This window comes from Phyllostomus discolor, chromosome 14, assembly GCF_004126475.2.
Source record: "Phyllostomus discolor isolate MPI-MPIP mPhyDis1 chromosome 14, mPhyDis1.pri.v3, whole genome shotgun sequence".
Lineage (NCBI taxonomy): Eukaryota > Metazoa > Chordata > Mammalia > Chiroptera > Phyllostomidae > Phyllostomus > Phyllostomus discolor.
The window spans coordinates 15162565-15187427 of NC_040916.2; the positions used below are offsets into that span (position 1 = coordinate 15162565).

At 47.7% G+C, this 24863-nt stretch overlaps 1 protein-coding gene across 1 annotated transcript in view; it reads right to left on the reverse strand.

Moving 5' to 3' along the window:
• C14H1orf21 (chromosome 14 C1orf21 homolog) overlaps nt 1–14278 on the reverse strand; it is a 191285-nt gene extending 177007 nt beyond the window's left edge. Inside the window, exon 1 of the mRNA XM_028530899.2 lies at nt 13969–14278. The gene's annotated coding sequence lies outside the window, so the exon portion shown is untranslated. The remainder of the gene's footprint in view (nt 1–13968) is intronic.
• Between the last annotated feature and the right edge of the window lie 10585 nt (nt 14279–24863).

The following is a 24863-nucleotide window of genomic DNA, read 5'->3' on the forward strand; positions in this document are numbered from 1 at the left end:
TTTTTTTAATGCATGCTGATATGACAGCTGTCACAATACAACCTAACAGAATTGTTTTGAATGAAATTAAAGACAACCAAACACTACCACAGCCATAGCACAAAAAAAACTAAACGAACTTTTTGGCCCACCCAATACATAACTTTTGATTTCAGGCCTCTTCACGCTTGATTTAAACAAATACACACATGGTCATGTGAAAATATAATGTGCCTTTGGCATCCTGAGAGCCCAGAGTGATGTGCTAGAGACCTGGGTACATTTCCTTAACCGCCCCAGTCCCTCCTGCCCCACCCCCCACAGGCACCATGCTTCAAAGGTAAGCAGGTGAGAGATTTCTTGGAGATGTTGAAATAACCCAGGATGATGCATTGTGTTTACTTCGGAGGGAAAACGGTGTTGGTGGATTTCTGAACTACCGTGCAAGCACTGGTTTAACAGACGCGTACACCGCACTGAGTGGATATGACCCACGGGGAAAGTTTAATTTAGCTTCGAAAGAAAATCGTACCTGAGAGATTTTCTGAGTTTATCATATTAGATGTGCCTAATGTAGGTGTATATTTATTTAATTATGGGAAACGCCAGTTCAGTGCCTATTGAAGGTTCCCCACTCATTTTAGACAGGTAAAATGTTATAATCAGGGTTCCTTCCACATCAAAGACTCAGGTCCGTAGGGAAAGGGGGTCCGGCACGGTGAGCAAAGGAGGCCGAAACCCGCATAATCTTGCGAGCGCACCCAAATGGAAGGCTGGGTTCCTACAAGTTTCCCTTGCTCTTTCACTCACGCATCTGGCCCATTCAGGCACAGTGCAACAGACAGAGTAAGACTCGAGGCCTTCCTGAATGGTCCGTTAAATGAGCAATCACGACAAGACGGTCTGAATGCGTTCCTGGAAATTACGAGGTTACCTTCGGGCTGTGTGGAGGAGACGGGCAGCGCTTGCCGGAGCTGGGTCTCTCCACATTCCCGGTGCTCTCTGCCACTTACATAAGCTGCTACAGGTTCTGATGCAAATGCTCTTTTCCAAAGAGCCACTCCTGATCATAAATGAGTGTTTCTTTTTCTTCCCTTCCAGGACCATTCCTCCTTCACCCTACTCCAATCTCACTTTTGCAGTTGGCTTCTAAGATCTCAAGAAGAGCCCTGAAAATCATCATTCCAGAAAGTCAACATGGATCTCACATGCACTCATTTCCGGATATACTCATCTTACCCCCTTGCTAATCACAGGAGTTTAATTTTAACTGGTTCCTTTTTAACTTGGTTAGACTTTGGTATCATGATTTTTTTTTAAAGTGAAAAATCAGAACACTTGCAAGGGATGTCATCGTCACACCCAGAATCATAAAAACCCCATCTGAGAATACACGAAGGGAACCCGAAGCAGACCTGGTAGAGACGCAAATACGATGAAAATAGGAGGCAGGTATAAAGATGGCTTCAGTACTGTTACAAAAACGACCCTCCTGGGGCTTGGAAAGACAACCCTCCATCCATCCACAGATCGCTCGATGAGCTGGGGATTCACCATCACCACCTTTACACTGACTTCATATTTCGATGAGGAAACAACTTTTGCCACACACATGCCCTTGACACAAGTGTTAACAACCCCCCAGCAAAAGAGGCCGAATACCTCCAGGGGCTTTACTCAGCTCCGGAGCTGAAGGCGCACTCATCTAAAAAGGAATGTGCTCTCTGAGATTCCCAGCAGCTGGGCCACAATTTCCATATACCTCTGGGAAGTCCCAATTCCTGTAAGCTAGGTTCCCTAGCAACCAAAGGCTCATCTGAATGCTCCTTCCCACCCAGTCCCCTTCATCCAGCTGTGTTCGCTCCTGAGCAGTAGGGTAGGAGGAATGGGGGAACTGGAAAGATAAACGTGATGCCGCTTTAAAGCATGATAATAATGATCAGTGCTGGGCCTGATAAAAAAAACAGGCCACATCACGACGCAGATAAAAGGTCAACTAAGTTTCACTCAGCTAACATCACAACTCAGAATGTGTAAGCTAATCCTTCAGGAACCAAGAAAAAAATCAAAGGTTTACAACTGTTCAGCAAGTTGGAGAAATCGATACCTAGAATCTGGATGCCGGAAGGGAAAATGGGCTGCGAAGGTTTTGCACAGGCCCAGTCAAGACAGGTTTGGGGGTTCAGGCTAATCTTGAGGATGAGAAGTTAGGGAAGGCGTCCAACCAGAAAACAAACAGAAACCCTGGCGGTTCTCCCACTGCCCAGTCAAACCCTTTAAGGCCTCCGAGTCAGGCTGTATCGCACAGGGAGTGGAGAGTGACTGCTCACTGCTGCTAAAGAGAAGCAAACAGTGAAGTCCTAAAACTGATGTCAACGACTCACATAGAGGTTACGAAGCTCTGCCACAATAGACCCGAGGGTTTTCTTCTATAAAATTTTAAGCGCAGAAATACTGACTTTTCTGGGATGCGTCTCCATGAAGCAAAGGGAGAGATTAGCCCCCGAATTCTTAAAAGATACCCTGGACAGGAAGTTGGGAAGATGGCATTTGGGGCCAGAAACACCTTCCCGGAGATCCCATCGTGTAGCTCCTGAGCTGACCCCCGGACAGCACGTGCTTCTGTCTGAGCACCAGTTCCTTCGTCAGTCACAGGGAGCCACGTCTAATTCCTCGCGGGCCTCTCATCCAGATTCAATGAATTCGTGTCCTTCTAGCATGTGCTTGACAAAGGTTTGTTATTTATGATGTTGTCCCTTCAAATATCTCCCAGGATACAGTTTAACATTGGTCATGATAACATTTCGTATCATGGTACAAAAAATGATTTAAGTGGCAAAGCATCCATGATCCAGCTTGTAATTATACCTGGTGAAATGCTGTTTGTGTGCGTGCACCACAAAGTAACATATAGTAACATATTTATTTGTTGCTGCCTGACCAGGCCCTCAGAGCAAAGCTGTCTTCCTTCGTTCCCACAACCAACTCAAAAGTCACTGTCACTAAATGAGAAACGGAAAGAGCCAAGAGTTTGACATCTAACAGAACGTCATCTCAAGTATAAATTCAATTAATTATTTCGGTTTTGTTAGCCTGTTCCTGAATCTGCGTTTTTGCTGTTGCTGTTTGCTTCTCCTTTGTTATGAAATAATCACATAACACGTGTACAACGTCACGTAGAAAAGCAAAACGAGTGTCTGCGTCCCTCCTTACAGAACACCCCAAGCACCTTTGAAGTCCCACGTGTGCAGCCCTTCCCAATCACACCCTCCCCTTCATCCCCAGAAGTAACCACAAACCTCCTGCATTTTATGTTAATAGGTTCCCTTGATTTTTCTTTATGGGCTTCCCATGTGAATCAGTCCTAAACGACGTGGTGCTTTAGTTTACCAGTTTCTGAATTTCACATGACTGGAATCACACTGTATTCTTCTTGTCTTGCTCCTCCACTCACTGTTCCGCTTGTGAGATTCATCCTGTTGATACACACAGTTGTGGGGCACCCTCACTGTTTACTCCTAAGTGGCCCACAGTTTCTTTACTGCACCTACTGTTGATAGACGTGTAGGTCGTTCCTGGTGTCTTGCTGTCATAAACAGCATTGCTATGAGCATTCTCACACACGTGTAAGAAGTTTCCCTGAGGCAGCGCTTCCCATGCTTTGTCACAACCCAACTTACAGAGCAAATAATAACATCAGAATGGCAAACTGATATTATTAGACAAAACTGGTCCTACTCCAGGCTTGCAGTCTGCTCTGCGACCTGGCTTTGCTATCCTGCAGGCTAGGGAATTAGGGGATGCTTTTATAAGGCATTGCAAACTTCTTTCCCAGATCATCATGCCCGTTGTTACTGTCACCGGCCTCGTATGCATATTCGCTCTGCTCCATACCTTTGCCCAAAGCTTGATGTTGACAGATATTACCAATCTGGTAGGTATTAACTGGTATTTCGTGATGGTTTTAATGTTGTATATTATACTTCCTCTATGATTAAAGCAGTAGAGGCCTAGAACATGAAAGGGCAGACCAAAAAAACAAAGTAGAGAATGCAGAAAAACAGCTAATTAATTACTTATGGAAATTATGTATATGAGAGGGGCATATCTCAAATCAGCGGGGGAAAGACAGACTTTCTAATAAGTGGTCTGTGATATCCAGAGAGCCATATGGAAAACAGAGACAAGCAGAACCATTCTCCGTACCCTACATGGAAATAAATTCCAAATGGGTCACAGATTTATACGTTAAGAATAGCTAAGGAACTAAATTTGCGGTTTTTAAAATACAGATCAAGTATTTACAGATAAAATTTTACTGACTGAAATAAACTGAATGACGTTTTGTTAACACAGATGAACATTTACTGACCAAATTGAGACGCGCCAGAATACGGACACAAATACTCACACAGCTGTTCGCTTGCAGCACCATTCATCCAGCCGTCCATTCAGTTAAGAAAAAATAATGTTCCAGTTCAGGCTTTAGTTTTGATGTGCAAACAAACCCCCACAAACGAAAATAAATCATTCCCACTACAAGGTAACGGGCAAGTCTAGAAACACACATATATCCAAGTGAGTGAATTTTGGCATATGTACACAACAAAGTCTCTGCAGTTGTAAAACACGACAAAATACACATCTTTTCAAAGTGGCTCCAGAGTGATCTCTGAAATACACTGTTAAGTGCAAGAAGCAAGGTATGGAACTATAATATGCTACATTCTTTTTTAGAGAAGAAATAAAGATACGTTTGCTTACATTCAATAGAAACAATATGCATACATACATATGTATACATAAAAACATACTTATAAACATACATACATACATATCGACATCTCACTAGCTAGATATACATACATACACATATATTTTCCTCACTGTCCACTTGAACAGACCTGGAAACAACCACGAGCCCAGAGGCAATGAGAACCCCTAACACCCAGACTATGGTCTCTAAATACCATTTACCACTAAAAAGACCTGGGTCAGGAAAAGCACTAGAGAAGTATGAAATGTCTTGTTATACAAGCAAGTAAAGGTGTCATTAAAGACCACTCCAGTCGTGTCAAAAGGACCCGGGAGCCAATTTAAAGAAGAGCTTCTCATGGGCCAAAGAAATGTGAACTTCAAAAGCATTAACTGCAAAGGACTGAGACACTTAAATTGCGTTAAAATCCATGAGTCCATAGTGGTACTTAAAACCAAACAAAAAACTCACTGATTTTGTTTGGAAGATGCTAGAAAAATCAACTCATTGTTCTGAACATGATTAAATACAGAGGGGATAACACCGAACATTAATATTCCCGTATAAACTATACCCAGAGGTACCCAAATAATGGACATAGTTGATTCTTCCTTGATAGAAAAGCTCCAGCTAACAAATGCAGAAGCAATGACACAATATCATTTTATAACCCTTACTGAAAGAAATCCATAGCTAAGCAATGACTACCAGTGATTTCGGAAGGGCCTGGGGAAACTTCAGAATGGAAAGACCTGTCTGAAAACACCTGAATCCACTGGTCAGTCTATCCCCACTTCTATTTAACAAACAAATTAGAAATTCTGAGAAAACCTCTTCAATCCTATGTTACTTCTTCATGCGACAATTGCGAGGACAAGCCGATTCTCGACCCACCTTCTCTTCCCCTGACTCCAGGCTTGCCTGGTCCCCCTGCTCCTGCGCGAGACTGCACTTCTTCAACTCCCTCCCGCCACAGCCCTGCAAGGCTGGTGTTCCTGGAACTCACTGTTCCATTTTCTTCTTCTACATTCCTTCCCCGAGGCAATCTCGGCCCAAACCAGGTAGCTTCAACTACCCCATCTACAAAAACTCTCTTTCGTTCTTTGTTCATTCCTTCAACAAATACGCGCGGGCCCAAACGGTATGGTAGGTGTCCTGGGGATTCAAGACGATGAAAGCGGATATACAGAGAGCCCCCGACTTACGAGTTTTGGACTTTATGATGCTGTGCAAGTGATACTCATTCAGTAAAAACCACCCTTCGTGTTATCAATTTTGGTCTTTTCCGGGACTGGAGACATGCGCAGTAGGATATTGTCTCCTGCCGCCGCGCCGCCGCACAGCCGCAGCGAGCGCAGCTCCGGGTCAGCTGCACCATTGGGAGGGTAAACAACTGAAACTCTACGGCAAGCCGTATTGCCCGTGTTTTTGAATATTGCGTTTGTATTTTCACATCCCATCATGTCTACGTCTCCTGCTTCTGATGAGAAGAATAAGAGGAGGGCAATTACAGGCGGCCCTAGAATTAGAATGAGCTTCTGCTCTGATCCTGTAAGTGCTCTGAGCTCGTTCCAAGTACGCGAGGCGAAGCTGTAATGCTCGGTAGGTCCGGTGTACTAAACACATTTCTGACTTACGGTGTTTTACCTTATGATGGGTTTATCGGGATGTAACCCATCTGTGGGGTGGGGGTGGGAAGAGGGGGTATCGGTGTTTGGAGAATCCCCAGATGGATGTGCAATTATAAAGGCGGTAAGCGTGTGCAGGCAAGGGCGTAGTGCAGCGAGAAGACGGAGGGGTCTGACCTCATCATGGAGATGGGGAGCAATGCCCTAGGAAAAGGATGGCTGAACTGAGATCAAATCCACAATTTTGTCCCAAACCTCTCTTTTGAAGTCTAGACCAGAAGAGTGTAAGCCCCTCAAGTTCAACATACTCCAAACCGCGTTGATCATCCTTCCTCCCAATGCCTGGATCCCCCGTCTCAGAGAAAGGCAATGCAGTCCATTGAGAAATTTGGCGATTACCCTTTACGCTGTCCCCTTCATCCCTCTCCACTTCCGGTGTGTCTCTGAGTCCTGCCAACTTTGCTTCCATTTTCAGGTATCAGTTCCCATCAAGTCGTTCCAAGTCAGCACCAGAGCTCACTTGCTCCAGTCTCTGCTCCACGGCAGGCTCCTACCCACACTCATGAAGGAACTGCCCATCACACAGACTATGCCCCTCCCTGTGTACAACCTTCCAGCGCCTCTCACGGCTTAGATTCTGGGCAGCAAGTGCAGACGCTGCTAGGAAGCCCTGCACAGTTCGCCGGCCTCCTGTCCCACCTGGGGCCAGGGCACGTGGGAACTCCAGGCGCCACGGCCCATCTCCAGCTGTCTCCACACTGTTGTATGTCTTCGGCCGAAAGGCCCGCTTTCATCTTCCGCCTGCCCCCAAACCCTTTCCCCCCCAAATGCCAGTCTGTGAACCAGTCTATGAATCCACGGTCAAGTGAGAAAAATAAAGTTAGCAAACCAGCGTTAGTAGTCCCCTGATGCTTTTTGGGAATGTGAACAGTACCCTCAAGATTGTCATGTAGCTTTTGAGTGTCATCCTAATACCCCCTTTCCAGGAAGCCCTCCATGACTTGTTAATGTTGAGGAATCATCTAACTTACTGTCCAAACGGGGAGACTTTTGAGGGTAAAGGGGGCACCATTAATAACGATGCTGAGCAATGGGTACAGGCCGGGCCAGGACTGTCACGGGGCCACCGGCTGCGTGGCGGGCCCACCTCTTGACGGAGTTGGCTGCTGTCCTCCCTCAACTCCCAAAGAACCTTTGTCCGCTCACTCACGCCATGTGTTTGCACGTCAGCTCCTGCACCAGTCTGAGATTCCACAGAGACAAGGCCGGGCCTTTTTTACCCGGTGTCACCAGCATCTCTCGGTGCCGGGGACAGGGATGACACAGAATGTCATCCACAAAAGCAAATGTTTGTTTAATAAATTGTCTGAGGAAGAGAGACTAGATGCCCTAACCTTGGCCAACGAAAGAATTTAAAAATTCTCATTATCTTTTCTCATCCCAGACAACACTTCCTCATTTGGCTAAAGAGAGTTTTAAATGGGAACAAAGTCTCCACAGAGAAAAACTCTAAGCCCCAGGCCAGTGACCAGCTGTCTAATCAACCAACAGCTATTTACTCAGCAAAATACACTCTTAGGACCCGGTGGGTATAATACAATAGCTAATAAGGTGTGGGATAACAAAAATGCATACATGAAAATCAAAACAAATAATGAAATAAAATAAACATCAAATAAGTGTTACAGGAATTCATGGAAGGCAGAGGGGAAACTCCTCTTTTGGTCAGAAAAGCAGGTCTCTGGAAGTGTTGGGATTTGAACTGAGACTTGAGCAACGGCTTCGATCACATGGGAAGCAGGAAGGACATCCCAAGCCAGGGTGGGGGAGGGTGTTGAGGGGTCGCCAAGGACAGGAAGCATTGTTTTGAGGAGCTGCATCTAGACTGTCATGACCACTCAAAAAGATTCCTGGATTCTCATCTCCTCCCTCAAAATAGTTAACAATTGGAGATGCAGAACGAGATATAGGTTGCTTTTACCTTTAGAACCCCTTTAAACTGTACAAGTGTTGAAACACCATCTTAGGAAAATTACCTTTGGCAGAACTTTCAGGCAGAACTGCTGGGTTACCCATTGGCATGGGTTAACTCTCAGCGTGTTTGAAAAGCTCTCTGCAAACCCCAGCCTGGCAGCCTACAGCCTCTCCTTCCTCTACCCCCGGCCTTTTAACCTTCTCGTGAAAGCAATCGTAGTGTTAATATGCGGGGTGCCACTGTGCGGCAAGCAACCATGGGTAGACCTCCCTGTCAACTTTGGGGTTCAGGGAGATGCCTGTAGAAGCGGCTGTCATATACACGCTGCTCCTCTTGAGTTACGGAGTGGGCCTCACCTATACCACTAGCACCAGTGATGGTGGGAATGCGAAATGTTCATTCCCCCTGCGGCACCCTGCTCCGGCAGGGAAAACCTTACGTCGCCAAGGGAGGTCGACTATGGCCTGACGTATGAACTGAAATTACTACAAGATCCACCGCACTCAAACAAAACATACACTCACCAAAGAAAGGGAATTCTTACTTAAAAGCCATTCTTTCTGCTCGGTTTGAAAGCTCCTTCTTCCAAAAGCCCTAGAGCACTCAGGATATTGCATAACTAGTATTGGGTCTACTTTTGAAGTGCAGTTTGATAAAAGGACTAAACCAAGTGTGCATGTACTGAGTCAAAAGGATGAGTTTTGCCAGTAGTAGGCTCCGGTTTAATACTTCTTCTCTCCTGACCCTAGTGATAGGGCCAACATGGGCCACAGGCTTATAGGGAAAACCAACAATATCAGGTTCACATGGTTTGGCATACATGCGTCCCATTAGCCTATAAAATTTTCATAGAGCACAGTAAAACCGCAACAAATGAAAAAACATTTGGTTCAAGTTACAGTCGTATTTATTTAACCAGCACTTGCTTACCCAAAGGAGAAAAAAGAAATCAAGGCAATGAGGATGGAATGAAATCAACCATCCTGTGATTAGTGAGTAGATTTCAGTGGACAATAAAGCCTTTCAACGGTGCTAGTATGAAAATATGTAAAATTCTTTTCAAGATTTGTTGTGCAGATCTTCCAAAATAACAAGAACTGTTGGGCGACTCCTTTACCCATTATCCCACATAGGCTGTAATAGCTAAGTGAAGTGAAGGAGCAAAGTACTTCAGCTATCAGTATGTGCCTGAAGAATCTTAAGAAGTCAAAGATATATATACATAGTGGAATCAAAAGTGACAAAAAGAGGCAGAAAGCTCCCTCAACTTGAGGGTGCTCTCATTCCATTTTTTTCTGCAAGCCACAGAGCACGTGAACTTCAACCCACGAATGCTACGAACACACCTGCTGAGACGGTGTGAGCCCGTGAAACAGGCAGAGGCAGGTACGCTGGGAGATCTGAAGGCCGGATGGAGAGAAGTGGGAGTAACAGTGGGGACAGGGGCAGGGTGGAGGGGCCCTGAGGGCAGCAGTCTGCACTTGACAGAGAGGTGGGAGGAGTCCGAGAGGACCTGGGCCCGGAGACGGAGACGTTAAAAAACTTGAAAAGATCTTTCAGGCACACAACACCCACGCCTTGCAGCCAATAATTAGGGGGTGGGGTAAGAAGCAGGAGGGCCCATGGATGAAAATCTCTGGGCCAAAAAACCATGGAAAAGCTTCAGGAAGGACAGAAAGGCGAAAGGGACATTTGGCTGAAAGCAGTAAGAGGTAAAGGCAGCCCGAAAAGAGGGTGAGGGGCGGAGCCAAGGATCCCGGCAGCCCTACTGCGTGCACTGCATGGGGACAGGGCAGGCCTTTCCTTGTTTTACGTTATTTTAGAGGGAGCAGCAGTGAACACTGAATATTGTCTTCCTTGGGAAAGCCTAAAAAACCAAAGTGGCCGGGCTGCCTGAGGTTCCCCCGGTTCTGATCCAGGCCCATTCGGGGAGAGACCCCCAACCCCGACATGGAAAACCCCGGGTGCTATGGCTGCAGCACAGTAGGACGAGCTGCATGGAAGGACTGCGACAACGCTTCGTTGCCAGTCACTGAACCCCTCAGACAAAAACCTACAGACCAGAGGGACCATCGTGAGTGAAGAAATGTTTGTCAACTATGGATATGATAGCTCTCCCGAATCAGGATGCCCTACCCAGGAACTCCAGCAACTGCACAGGACCCTACCCTTGGCGTGTTTACTCTCCTGTCATGTATTTTTCAAGATTTAAAAACCCTACCTGAGGCATCGTACCACGGAGCTCTTAGTAAACTCTCTCTCTCTGATTTATTAAAATGGAAGCCTGCATCTGATGCATTTCCAAGGGGTTTTTTTTTTTTTTTTGATGCCTTCTAGATCTTAACTACTGAGGTTAATTCCAATCGATGCAATCACTCATTGAGTGACGTCCAAGTGCAAGGCCGTGTGCTGGCTGCTGTGGGGCTGCGCGGATGAATCTCCTCAGCGTCCATTTCAGGCTGGGGAGGCCGCATCTCCTTTCACCAGTGTGGAGAGAAGGCAAACTTCTCCATTATCTGACCCGCCTACCACCCCCTAGCAAGTGCTTTTTCCAGGAACACGTTTAATAATTAAAAAGAAAGAAAAAGTCAAGGAACTTCTTAATACCTGGTGGCCACAGACACTGCTGCGCGTTCATTTCCACGTTCATCTGAGCCAAGGCTACGTCCAATCACTCTTGTCAAAATTGCATAACCACCGCATGTCAAGTTGTTGCTTGTTGCAACTGTGACTTGTAAAATTAAACTTCAGGACTGAGGTAGTCGAGCTAAATAAATGCCTACGTTAAAAATATGTGTATATATCATTTACATGCCACTTCGGATAAGCTCGTGAGTTATGATCTCTGAAAGTCACAACTGTCACCAGTTGTAAAATACGGTTTCAGTGTTGCAATCCTCCCTGCACGCAAGTCCTATCCCTGTCTTCTCAGCTTTCTAAGCAGTTCGTTACACTGATCTATTGCAATCTGCTCTTCCTGTTTTAACGAGAACCTAATTAATCACAACATTTACTTTTCCCACGCTAAGGGACTTCTGACATTCCAAAGAAGGACCATAACATGGCCCCAAACGCCCTTGTTTGGGCCTCCTACGGCTCCACATTGTATTGATAAGTCCGAGCGAAGCTGCCGATACTTATCCCTCTCAGGACACCATGGGAATGAGTCACCTGCCCTCTCCTGCCCTTCATGGGAGGGGCCACACTCCCCTCTCCAGCCTGGGGCATCCCATTCTCTGACAGAAAACACCCAGCGAAAGGGGGCCACTCCGAGCCTGGAGCAAGCTGTTCAGGACGTGACAGCCGAGGCTCACTGGTCAAAACTCCAACCCAAGGCTAAGGTGCCGTCAGCCTGGCCAGGGTCCTCTCTGTGGGGTGAGGCACCCTCTTCTCTGGTGGGGTTTTTGAGTCAGTCACAGCAAACAGTACCAATTAAAATGAACAAGCTCTTGATTTACACCTTGGGATTCTTCAGGAAGCTCCAACTACTTTAGATAGTGGCCTATCAACTCCCAGAAATCCATGCTTCACAATGGAGTGAGACGGAGTTGGGGATGGGAGTGGCAAAGGGTGGAGGGATAAATTACCAGCCAAGCAAACAAAATGATCAGTTCTCTCAACCACTGAAACCGAGGCAGTGCTGAAGTGGGAAGCTAGAACCTCAGGGTCTTTCTAGGATAAAAACTTTCAACAATGGCTATAAGACCTCCCTAACCAACCAAGGCCAGTTTTCTTGGAAATCTGTCTAAATGGAGATCAGCCTGACAAGCGATGCAGCCCACTCCTCCTCAGGTATCCACGCAGCCCCCAGCTGAGTTTGCTGTCTTTGTTGCTCTCCCCAGCAGCCTTCCAGGGCCTTTCTCCCAGCCCAGGTGGCACAGCAGGAAACTGGAGGGGAGGTTCCTCTCAATGTTGCATTTGTGATTGGTGAAGCCGGCAGTCCCAGCTGTGGCTGAATGCAGATAAAGACACTCAGCTGTCCTGTCATCGCTACTACTTGTATAGCAGAAGAAAAACAAGTGATCAAAGTCTTTGTGAATTTCATGTCTGATCAGTTACTTTTCCAAACAGCCAACACAGAATAGTTGCATAGGATCCACCATTGACCCTACAATCCAGCTCTGGAAGTATGAAAAAGGGGAGAAAACTTCCCAATTGCGCATTTCGGACCCTTGAGAAACATCACCTCCCCCCACCCTACCCCAAGACAGCTAAAGCACCCCAGGCCCCAGTAACTGAAAGGTTATTCTCATTAGGTGGAAGGTGAGCCCCACTGCCTGCAGTGGGGAAATGTCTGTAACATCTGTCTGTGTAATGAACTTGTCACTTCCCCAAACAGTCCGTACTGTTTCCTTAAAAAAAAAAAAAAAGGACTACATGAAATCTGTGGTGTGGCAGCCCCCCTCCCAACGTCTGAGTCACAGCCTGCACGTCTTTGCTGAGGTTCTAGGTGACCAGGGTGTATCACTTTCCGAGTTGCCCCAACAGCCAAACTTATGGCTGCCTTCCAACCACGCACAACACAATCGCTGTCTATTTTAAAACAATTTTCCTAACCCGCATGCGATGGGAGATGCCTCCTACACAGGTCTTCAACTTCCTACTGCAAACAAAACATGCCTGTCTCACACTGAGCCTGTCGTCTTTCAGGACTAATGCGTGTGTGTGTGTGTGTGTGTGTGTGTGTGTGTGTGTTTTCGACCATGCAACTCTTGGAGCAAAGAAAGCCACCCCAAATTTTACCATCATACCTGAGCCAATCACGAGCTTTGGAAGAGGAATGAATAGGAGAGCCCTCAACCCCAGGGACTTCTCTCACGCAAACAGTAAGTGGAAAAAAATAAGATCTGTCCGTAGGAGGAGGAGGCAGGGTGGATGATAGAGGAAGGGCATTAAGCAGCCGACCAAAGGCAGCCAAGGCGGCCGCACTTAGCGAGCTGCCTGCATAGAGAAGCCAAATCTTTTCCTTGTTCAATAACCAAGCACTCTCTGCCAGGCCTCCCATGGGCACGAATAATAAACACAACGAGGTGGGCAAACAAGATGCCCCGAGATCAGCCACCCCCCAAAAGGTCGAAACTTCAGAAGCCCCGGGGATCACAGCACCCTCAAACATGTCCATCAGTCGCAGCGGGAGAAGGGACTTGGAGACTCAGCAAAGGATTCTGAATTTTGTGGGATTTTTTCTTCTTCCAAGCTCTGCCTTGCAAAGTACGGCAGCTACATGCAAAGCCAGAGAGGGGCAGGAAGGCTGAGGGCGGCAGGGGTGCGGGTGGGAAGGCAGGGGTGCCTAACACCAGCCACCCAGGCCTCCATCTGACGAAAGCCGTCAGCAACCCCAACCGCATCCCACCCCTCCGCACTGCCAGCAGACGCCCCCTGCAGCTACCCCCCCGCCCGCGCACCCTGGCTTCCGTCCCCGGCAGCCCTACCAGCCAGCCCAGCACCAGCAGCAACCCCAGCCACGGCCGCGCGCCGGCAGCGCCACGACTGTGGCTCCCATCCCTAGCGAGCGGCAGACACCCCCGAGGCCTCCCTCCCAGCCCACCGGGCGTGCCGGGGGAGTCGAGCCCGGGCGCGCACCGCCGCCAACTCCCCACGCCCCGGGGCTGGCCACGGCTCCAGCTTACCTTGGGCGCTCGCGGGGGGGGGCTGAAGGTGGCCAGCCTCCCGCCCCCCGCCCCTTTCCTCCGAGCCTGGTTTCTTCCTCCCGCCTCCTCCTCTTCCTCCTTCTAACCACTGTGTGTCCGGGGCTCCCCCTCCTCCCTGCGGCGGGGAGTAAAAGCCGAAAACCCCGAAGCCGGGCCCGCGTGCTTGCAGGCGGGAGGCGGCGGCGCGCGGCCAGCTCGCCAGTAACTGAGCGCGGTGCGCGGCTCCCAACTAAAGTGTGAAAGAAGCGGCGGCCGCGACTGCCGCGGCAAGGAACGTCCCCCCCCCCCCCCCCCCGGAGTGGGCAGGGAGCGAACGAGGGAGGGGACAGGGAGGGAGGGGACCTCCTTGCCCAGTCACTCACTCGAGGGGCGGGGGCAGTCAGACACTCCCCCACTGCCTGGCCCTCCCCGCGCCTAGCTCCCGCTCGTCCAGCTCCCCTCCCCCGGGGAGGGGCCTGCGGAGGCTGCGAGGGCACCGCGCACCGGAGGAAGGGACCCGGCGAGAAGGCGATCGGGGCTGTGAGGGGCTGCGCGGGGCTGCGGGGTGGGAAGGAGAAAGGAGGACCCGCTTGTGTTCGCGTGTGATTGTGTTTGTGTTTGTGTGAGCGCGCGCTGCGGGGCCAGTGGGAGGGCAGAGCGCGGCGGGAAAGCTGCATCCTGGGTCTGTCACCCAGGCCTTGCGATGAAAGCTGCCGGGCACCAGGAAGGCCGGGAGGGCGCAGCTCTGCGGGAGACCCAAGCCAGTCCGTGGGCCCAGCCCAGCGAGCTGCGCCTGCTGGATGCAGAGAGAAGGCCGGGCATCCTCTGCGTGCCGCGCAGGCCGGCGGCCCAGGCCCTGCCACCAAACCGCCTCCACCCTGCCCTGGAGCGTTGCTCCTGCAAGATGAATGAAGCTTGGGCGACTCAGCACTAGCGGCAATCAGGCAAAGAGCGGGGCGCACCCTGGGTCGGAGACTTGGCGTCCTGCGCCCCTCCCCGCCCTTCCCGGCCTCTGGGGACTAAAGGGCGGAGGCTGCGCCTGCTGGGCACGTCTGGGATGGTTGGGAGCCAGAAAGGTTGCTGTCCACCAGTTTATCTGTCCCGCTTTTTGTGCATCCTCACGAGAGGTCAACCAATTTCCCACCCTCTGGGAAAAGGTATTTTTCTTCTTTCACCGGTCAGATCGCGCGTTTTGTGTGTGCACTTAATTGGTCTTTCGGCACTGATAGTGGTTGGCGCCTTTGTGCAGCCCCCGCCTCCGCCACACCCCCACCCCCATTTCGCTGCTCCTTCATTGCCCTGGACACGTGAGGAATGTCAGACCTCCAGGGTGAGAACACCCAAGAAAACAATGGGGGCGGGGAGGAAGAGGCTCCAAAACAGGGTCCCGAGGATTGCACACAAACCCGGTCATTTCTCGCTTTGGGCCAAGATGAGGTTGGGAACCGGAAAAGGACATATCAGAGTGTGACAATGACGAGACACTTAACTGGACAACCAAAGTCATCATTTAGTGAGATGAATTCATAGCCACCCATAATGGCCAGGAAGTCCGCCTTTTTCAAAAGAGAAACAATTTTCAATTGTGGGCTCCCTTTTTCAATTTAAATGGCTAGTATCACATTGTTTTTGAAACCGACTTGTATTCCATTTTTATTATATTTTTTCCATTACCACTTTAACCCCCTTACACACCCCGCCCCCAGCAATCATATCCATGAGCCCTTTTTCCTTTCTGCTCAGTCCCTCCACCCCCAAACCCCCCCACTCCCTTAGCAGGCATCCTGCTCTCCCTCTACCAGTCTGTCTCTGCTTCGCTGTTGTTAGCTCAGTGTGTTCATTCGATTCCACATATGAGGGAAATCATCTGGCATTTGTCTTTCTCTGACTGGCTTATTTCACTTAGTGTAATGTTCTCCAGGTCCATCCATGCTGTCACGAAGGGTAAATTTTTCTTTTTTACATCCGAGTAGTATTCCACTGTGTAAATGTCCCATGGTTGTTTTATCCACTTGACTTTTTAAAAAGTGTTTTAAAATTTGTTTTCAGAGAGGGGAAGGGAGAAAGAGAGGGAGAGAAACATCAATGTGTAGTTGCCTATCGAATGCTCTCAACTGGGGATCTGGCCTGCAACCCAGGCATGTGCCCTGACTGGGAATCGAACCCTCCACCCTTTGATTCCCAGGCGGATACTCAAACCACTGAGCCACTGCAACCAGGGCTCCACTCACCTTTTGATGGACACTCGGGCTGCTTTCATATCTTGGTGATCGTAAATAACGCTGCAATGAACACAGGAGTGCTTATGTTCTTTCAAATTAGTATTTGGGGTTTCTTTGGATATAGCCAGGAATGGGATCACTGGGTCAAAAGGCGGTTTCATTTTTAATTTTTTGAGATATCTCCATATTGCTTTCCAGAGTGGTTGCACCAGTCCACTTTCTCACCAACAGAGCAAACTACCCATACTCTGGTTCATCTTTTTTTGCAGAACCAGAACACTTTGCAGTCTAGCCTCCTCAAGAGGGGTGGTACAGAAGGGAGGGTATGCTAATTAAGATTCCCAGCAGGGGCTGCCAGCCACCCTCTCCTACCCTAGGCGACTGGTTTTATTTCTTTGAGCCTTCCTTTCTCATCTGTAAAATGGGATCCACAGACTAGCTCCTACCTCATGCGCTTGCTATGAAAGTAAAAGGAAAGTAAAATAAGGTGGCAATGTGTGCAAAGTACTGCGTAATTGCTGACAAGAACTCAATAAATATGCGCTATTATTTCAGATATATAGTTTAACCCTAAATTTAGTAGACTTTTTTTTTCCTCTTTGCATTGTTTCTTAAAGTTGAGGGAAGAAATCTATCTGCTGGATTCACGCCCAATGCAGTGACCCCTTCTCTGGGGTGTTCAGGCCTCGCCTGGAAACTTCTCCTCCGGTAAAGGGAAAGGAGTAAGTAATCTGCATACGATGCTCTGAAAGGACCCTGCAGGATGGCAAGCTTTTGTGTTTCTCCACCTCCCCCCTTCCCTCATCTACACAGACCACCCCGAATAGGCCAGGCTCTATCAATGTTGACCAGTGCTGTATTCTATCCTGTGACGGCTGGGAAGAGTGGCTGGCGATGTTGATTTCTTGAGGGCAAGGCATTGTGGGTCTTTTTCGACTTGACATCCTGAAAACTAACAGAGGGCCACCGCGCAACCTCTTCATACACGTGTCAGTTAAAGACTATCCATACGATGGCCTTTTAAAGTGAGTTTTCAATTATTCAGAGTAATACATCTTCATTGTAGAATACTGTTGGCTCTAGAACAATACAGGTTTGAGCTGTGCGAGTCCACTAGTACCTGGATTATTTTCCAACAAATACCCGTCTTGTTTTTGATGGTCCGCAGCTGGGAGCCCACAGGAGCAAAGGGCCAACTGCAAGCACTGACCTACACTGTTTTATAAGGGACTGAGCATCCACGGATTTTGGTATCCCTGGGGGTCCTTGAACCAGTTCCCCACAGATACTGAGGGACAAGTGAGTTTTGTAGAGAGTCAAAAGTTATATGTGGATTTTCCACTGTACAGGGTCGGCGCCCCTAATGCCTGTGTCGTTCAAGGGTCAACTGTATTTAGACATTTCAGAACTCACCCAAGCACGAAGGAAACTGAAAAATCACCATAATGCTACCATCCAGAGAGAAGCACTCAATTAGTGCTTCAAGTATACCCGTGTTCCCTTCCTTTATTTCCCTACTATTTCATTACCAGACATTTATGAAGTACCTAGTTAGGGACAGGACAACTTTCCAGGGCCAGAACAGGTTGCACGCTAGTGCTGTTTGTTCCTCAGTAGAAACTACTCCTCCGAAGCAATACTTTATATGGTAGTGAGGCTTTCAGGGCAGTCTACACAAAGTCCGTGAAAGGAATCCTGTGATTAAATGATAGTGCTGACCAGAAGCAACCCAGGTTCCATAGGGTGTGAAGCACCTACCCTTTGGGGAGCCATCTTCAAGGCAAGGAAGACAAAAGTACAATGCCTCTTGGAAGGAGGGGGTCACGAACTTAAGTCCCTTTGCTTCTCTGTACACCCCCTTTGATGCTGGAGTGTCTGTAGCAATGAACTGTTTGATACACATTGAAGGTGAAAACTCATTCCTGGGGTAGATAGGACGCCTCTCCCTTCCCTTCCCGAGCAGGAAGAGTGGAGACTTCCACTACCCGCCGCCCTGCTCCCCGCACACTTGCTGTTTCGCACGCAGCCACATTAAGGGCAGTGGAACTAGGGGGACTTCCAGCAACGGCTGCAGAAGAGGGTGGGCAGTGCGCAGTGGGTGGGGAGCAGACACACAGGGTGGAGCGCTGAGGTTCTGGAGGGGCTCCTTAGGTGCACGTGCACACCACAAGCCATGCAGCAGCAGCTGCCTGCCAGCCCCTTTGGTCAGCACCAGCTACATCGACCACACATTTTATCACAGAGTCATCTCTGTAGCTATTCATCATTATTAAATGACTATAAACAGACTGATGTCAAAGGAATGAAACACGATTCTCTATTTCACAAGTAATCAAACTATCTCCTCTTTGCCCTTCTACTCTACCGGAATCTCCGAATTCCATAACTTCAAACACTCTAAATATCATTCTTTAAAATTATATCTGCTTTTCGGTTGGTCAAGTTTAATTTTAATCTTCAAAGGCATTACTACCATCATGGATTTTCTTTTATCCTTAACATTTTAACTTATGAATACTTGGCTCCGTAGGACCATTCGTAACACATAAATTTGAATCTTTTGTACTAATTTTTAAGTAGAGTATTGTAGATTGAATGTTGGTATCCCCCCCAAAATCCATATATTGAAGCCCTAAAGGCCCCCAGCGTGGATGGTATTAGGAGGTAGGGCCTTTGGGAGAGGAAGTTGTGAAGGTGGGGGTGCCCTTATAAGAGAGGAGGGAGCTCGTCCCAACCTCCAAGTCCCTGACCCCCCTCCCCAACCCCTCACTAGGACACAGCCGTCTGCAAGGCAGGAAAAGGGCCGTCTCCGAGAGCCTGAGCACGTTGGCACCCTGATCCCGGACTTGAGCTGTGCTGTTTTGTTACGGCTGCCCACGCTGACTGAGACATACAGGTTCCCTCTACCATTGACTATAAAAAGGAGACAAAGGGAAAATGCAGGTTGATTGAAAAAAAGAATAGTAAAAGCTACACATATAGAAACAGTAAAAGCCTCTTGTCACTTACGTAAATCTACATGACTTCATTTTACGTGATTTATTTTAAAAGGTTTCAATCAGGTTAATTTTTCTGAATGACCAAGTTCAAAGTAGCTTTGGAAGGATTATTCGGAAACAAGGGAATATCCTAACATGAGTATTACTCTGATACGTGCTATCTGAGCAACCCAGCTGCAAGTTCCTGAGCTTTGGAGTATCCATGGTCTTCCTCCCTTGCTGAAATCTACAGGCTTAGATGGCGGGGGGACCTGCCACATCTTTGATGTTAGCTCCATCAAGATTTGAAACTAGATGTGTCTGTGTGTGTGTGTGTGCGCGTGTGCACATCCTCACACGCGCATTCAAATCTTTTTCCTTCGGTGGCACCACAATGCACGCAGATACAGCCCTCAGTGAGGGTTGTGGATTGAGGGTTGTTTATGTATTTTCTTTGTGATGGTTAATTCGGATGACACCACACAGCTCCTACTGAACGGTGGAGGGTGGAATCAGAGCAGGGAGATTAAAGTCTGCGCTAACAACTTGCTAATGGTTTTAATTGGTCTCTCTATGACGTGTGAATTACTCGGAGTAACCTGCTTTTCTAGATCTGATAATTATGGCTCCTATTTACTTCTATTTATTTCTTCCTTAAGGTATGTATTTTTCTTTTATCTCACTTTTTAAAACTGGGGCTATGGAAGATGGAAACATGGAATCCAGTCCTTTGAAGCATGGAGTGTTAAGAACCCATAACGGAGGTGTGAGTCTCAGCCACAGGTAAGAGAAGGATGAAGGAGATCAGGGAGAACTGCAGACACCCAAGTAGGAGCAGCTAAGCCCCCAGACTGTCCCCTCCCTCTCCTTCTCGGGGCCATGGCTTTGCCCAGTTACCAGAAATTAGCTCTGTCACAGGGAGCCTCCTGTCCCAGGCCACACAGCAGCTCCACCACCATGCATGTAACAGATGAAGTCATCTGGTGCTTACTGATACCCTCTCAGAGTGTGGTCCTGCTTTCAGCTCACATGTGCGGATAGTACTGTTATTCCACATATCGGTCTTGTCACTGCAGTGAACTGTAAGCTCTGTGGGAGCTGGTGCTTTGGCTGTCCCTAGAGGCTCGGCCCAGACAGCGAGACCTCCTGCAGCCTGAGAGGTAAGGTAGTGATGAAGTTGCTATGAAGCTGCCATGTGGGTCCCACTTGGCAATGATGAAAAGCAAATATTGATATCCAGACGTTTCAGTAACTATGATACAGACAGGATGTGGTTAAAAGCAATCCATGTGTGTGTGCATGTGAGAGAGAGAGAGAGAAAGAGAGAGAAAACTAACAAACCAAATCCCTATTATTTTCGCCTCAATCTCAGCTTTACCTCTTTGAACACAGCCTTTTCCAACTCCCTTTCAGAAGGTGAAACAATATTGAGGAGATAAACGTAAGGAGTAAAGTCGTAACTTGCTTCCGTATTTAAGCAAGAACCCCTAAAACAACTAACGTCATTAGTTCTCATTACGTAACGGTTTACAGAAGCTGTACTGGTTCGGTGTCATGGACTGATTTCATGTGCAATTGTTGAGAAAAAAATGTTTAAGCCTCACCCAAGGATACACCCATTGATTCCAGAAAGGGGAAGGGTGAAAGAGATAGAAAAAGAGAAAGACATCACAACTCGTTGAGGGAAACATCAACCAGTTGTGAGAAGCACATCGATCGGTTGCCTCCCAGACGTGCCCTGGCAGGGGACCAAACCCACAACCTAAGTATGTGCCCTGACTGGGAATCGAACCCACCACTTTTTGGTTTAGGGGATGATGCTCCAAGCAACTGAGCCACACCAGCCGGGGCAAGAATCAACATTTTTAAGAGCTAATGGAAAATATGGCTCCCATAGACATGTAAACAGCCTGCTGGTTTCAGATCATATGCTAAAAAGGAGAAAGGAAGGAATGGAGAAATTCCAAAAGAAATGTTTCAAATAGTTTTGGGGTGTTACCATGTAATCAGAAAATTTTCTAAACTCCCTCATGGTTTGACTGATTCAAGGCCCCCTAAAATGCTATGAAGGAATTTTTATTTAAAATATCTCCATTTTCTAGATGCAAAATCTGAGGGACAATGAGGGTAAGACATTTGGACAAAGCCCAAGCCTTACTCAGCTAATACTCAGTGACGGGGCGGGACCCGCTCTTGGACCCGGTACTAAACTGTACCATCCTGCCAGCAACCACTGGGCATGGAAAAGGACAGCTTTATATTTGGGAATCTTCTGAGTGGAAGGTAGCCTCACTACACTTCCCACCTTCTCCACTGTGGTGTCGATCCCCTGGGAGGGGCCAGAAAGGGATTAATTGTGCTGTCATACCATGACACCCGCTGGCGACTCAGAAGTCTCCCGTGGGTTCCCCTAGTCAGAAGTTTACTCACTCAGATAGAAGATTACCGAGCACAGGCGGCCAGAAGGCTTGGAACACAATGAATTTCCATGCTTCCTCACCTGTTCGATTAAATCAGTTCTTGGTCCTAAAGAAGTCTGCTGGTAAAGGACAGCTTTGCCGTGTGCAAAATGCCCAGTGTCAGTGTCAGGCAGCCATTAGCATAAACACTTATAACGCTTTTATCAATTGGAAATAGCAGTTTCATTTCTTTCCCCCTTTCCTCCTTTGTCGATTCTGCAAGCCCAGTCCAAGCCGTGGCCTCTCTCTGCTGGCTCCTTAACCAGTCAGTCACCTTGACTCCTGGCTCTCTGGTGACACACTGGTTGCCTCCAGCTCTTGCATGAGTCCAGAGCGAGGCCTAAACTTCTCCGTCAAGTGCACAAAACCTTACAGAATGTGGCTCCTGCCTGCCTTTTCAGACTGATCCCTGTTCCAACTGCAGACTGGATGGATGGCCCGGCTACCTGGCTGACTTGTTGGTTTTCACCCATATTCTACTGTTTTCCACGCCTTGACTTGCACACGTACTTTCCTCCGTGTGGATGACTCAAACCCCTACACATTTCAAAAGCTCTCCTCTCAGTTGACCTGGCTCCTTCTCTACCACTCACTAATTCCATGGCCATGTGCAAGCCATCTTGACCTCTCCAAATCTCAGGTTCTTCATTTGCAACAGAAAAACCATACTAAGTATATAGAGAACCAAAGGCCTGGAATTCTGCACATTCACAGAGCAGGTATGGATGCTTTGCAAATGGCTATTGTTATATTATCACTTGTTCTTTCAGATCTGGCTTAAGTGTCACTTGTTCTGGAAAGCTTCCCAAATCCCATGTAACTCCTTTGAAAGCATACAAAGTACAGAGCAAGCCAGTGAGCATTAGCAAGAGAACTCAACAAGAGAAATCATAAAAGCGGCTACACTGCCCTTTTTTGGTGGGGAAAGTGGTGGTGTCCTACGTTCTTCAAGACTTGTTTCAGAAATATTAAAATCTTGTGGTTTCAGACTATGGTTTCTTAATCTCTCTGTGTTTGTGTACCCATAGATAGATCTTTCTTTAACATTTCCCTGTAGAAATATAGTTATATGGGGCACAACCCTTTTGTCAATGTTCCCCATCACTATTGTTAAATGAATCCGTGCTGCAGAAAATGTTTACTTAAGTGTGACATTGTCAAAGTCCTCCCCACTCTCGGCTACAAAAGAGCTGTGACCTTTTGTCGGCAGGAAGTCACCTTGAGATGCACCGCTACAGCTCTAAGACTGCCACCCACACCCTGCAGTGTGCCTGGGGTTCATTCACAGTGTCCAAAAAGCTGAGGACCCTGCCCTCTATGGTGTCACCTCCAGTGGGAGTTGAGGAAGGAGCATGTTGGAGGTAATAGTGACCATGGGCTTTGATACAGAATGTGTGCTAGCTCTATTAACTGGCACCATAAACATTCTGGAGAGCAACCCTCTGGTAGTCATCTGGGTTGATCACCATCGTTGTGTGGGTGGGGGTTCGACATTGATTCTGTAGACCTGGGCTCCGAGAGAGTAGAGTTGCCGTGTCTACTGGATAGAATGCCTCTGGAGGCAGACAAAACACAGTGGCACACGTCTGAGAAGCATGGGGACCCCTGAGACTGAACTACTATCACCCCTACTGGGGTCTTAAGTAAAAGAGGCCATAACGTTAGTCTATGGAAGGTTCAGGATTGAATCCCAGGGTTTTCTGATTCCACGGCTCTGACTCCTCCGTGATGCTCACTGAGTGAAGAGCCAGAGGTTCCTACCTCTGGGCATTGCCCTCACGCTCTTGGCTAAGCCTCCCTGTTTCCACACAGCCTCTGGGCTGTTCTAGACCCACTTAGATTTGGCCATGGGACATGGAGGTAGAATGGCAACAGCAACAACAGCTTGTATGTACGGAGGCCTCCTGTGTCCTGCGCTAAGCTTTGACCTAAGCCATTTCCATCTGATCCTCTAAGCATCTCCACGAGGAAGGGGCTATCATCATACCCAAGGAGCAGACATGGGGACACATGACATCTCGTGGTGTTTAGGTCTTTATGCAAAGTCACAAACTTAGTAAATGGCGATTTAGAATTCCACCTGGATTTTTTCTTTTTTACATTTATTATCCCAGGCCCTTCCAAAAAGGATTTGAGGTTAGAATGGTCAGCAGGGTTAAATAAAACATAGAAGTTACTTTCACAAGAAGAAATTATTCTAGCGGAAAGTGAAGGAAGGTAAAGGGACCCAGGGCAGGCTCAACTAAATCATGCTACCATAGAAGTTGACACAGCTAGACCAGTCTGCATTAATTTCATTCAGGTTGTTAACTATAAATTCAGGTAGACTGTACTGGGCTGCCCATGCTTGGGGTCATCGGTCACTCCTCCCATTCCCACACCTGCCCAGTCAGTTACAATCTCATCTCGTCAAACCTGCCCTTCTTCTCTGCTCTAACCACTGGTCCCCCGGGTCAGGTCCTTGTCATGTCTTGCTGAGTATGGAAGTCATTTCCCTCTTCCTTCCTCTGTCCCTTTTCTTCTCTATGCTTTCACCTGTGTCTTTACTTCTTAAGCAAGTCTTCCTTTGCATTTCTTCCTCTGTTTGTTCCAGCTCAGATGCCATCATCTCTTGCCTGGATATTGTGGCTGTTCGACCCCTTGACCTTGCCCCACTCAAATCCGCCTTCTACATACCAACGGAAAAATATCAGTTCTCTGTTTAAAGTTGTTTACAGCCCTTTTGTACATCAAAGAGCACCATTAAAAAAGTGAAGAGGCAACTCCTGTGATGGGAGAAAATATTTGCAAGTCATATATATGATAAGCAGTTACAGTCCAGAATATATAAAGAACTCCTACAAGCCTACAACAAAGAAAGTAAACAACTCAATTAAAAAGTAGGCAAAGGATCTGAACAGACATTTCTTCAAAGAAGACATACAAATAGCCAGTAAACACACGAACAGGTGCTCAACGTCACTAATGGTTAGGGAAATGGAAACCCAAACCACAATGAATTACCACTTTACACCCATTAAGATGGCTACTATTAGAAAAAAGAAAATCACAAATGTTGGCAAGGATATGCAGAAACTGGAACCCTTGTGCATTGCTGGCGGGGATATAAAGTGGCACAACTACTGTGAAGAAGAGTTTGATGGTTTCTCAAAAAGTTAAACACAAACTACCGCATGTGGTACACACCACAGTAATGAAAAGCAGGGACTCAAAGAGATACTTGCACATGAATGTCC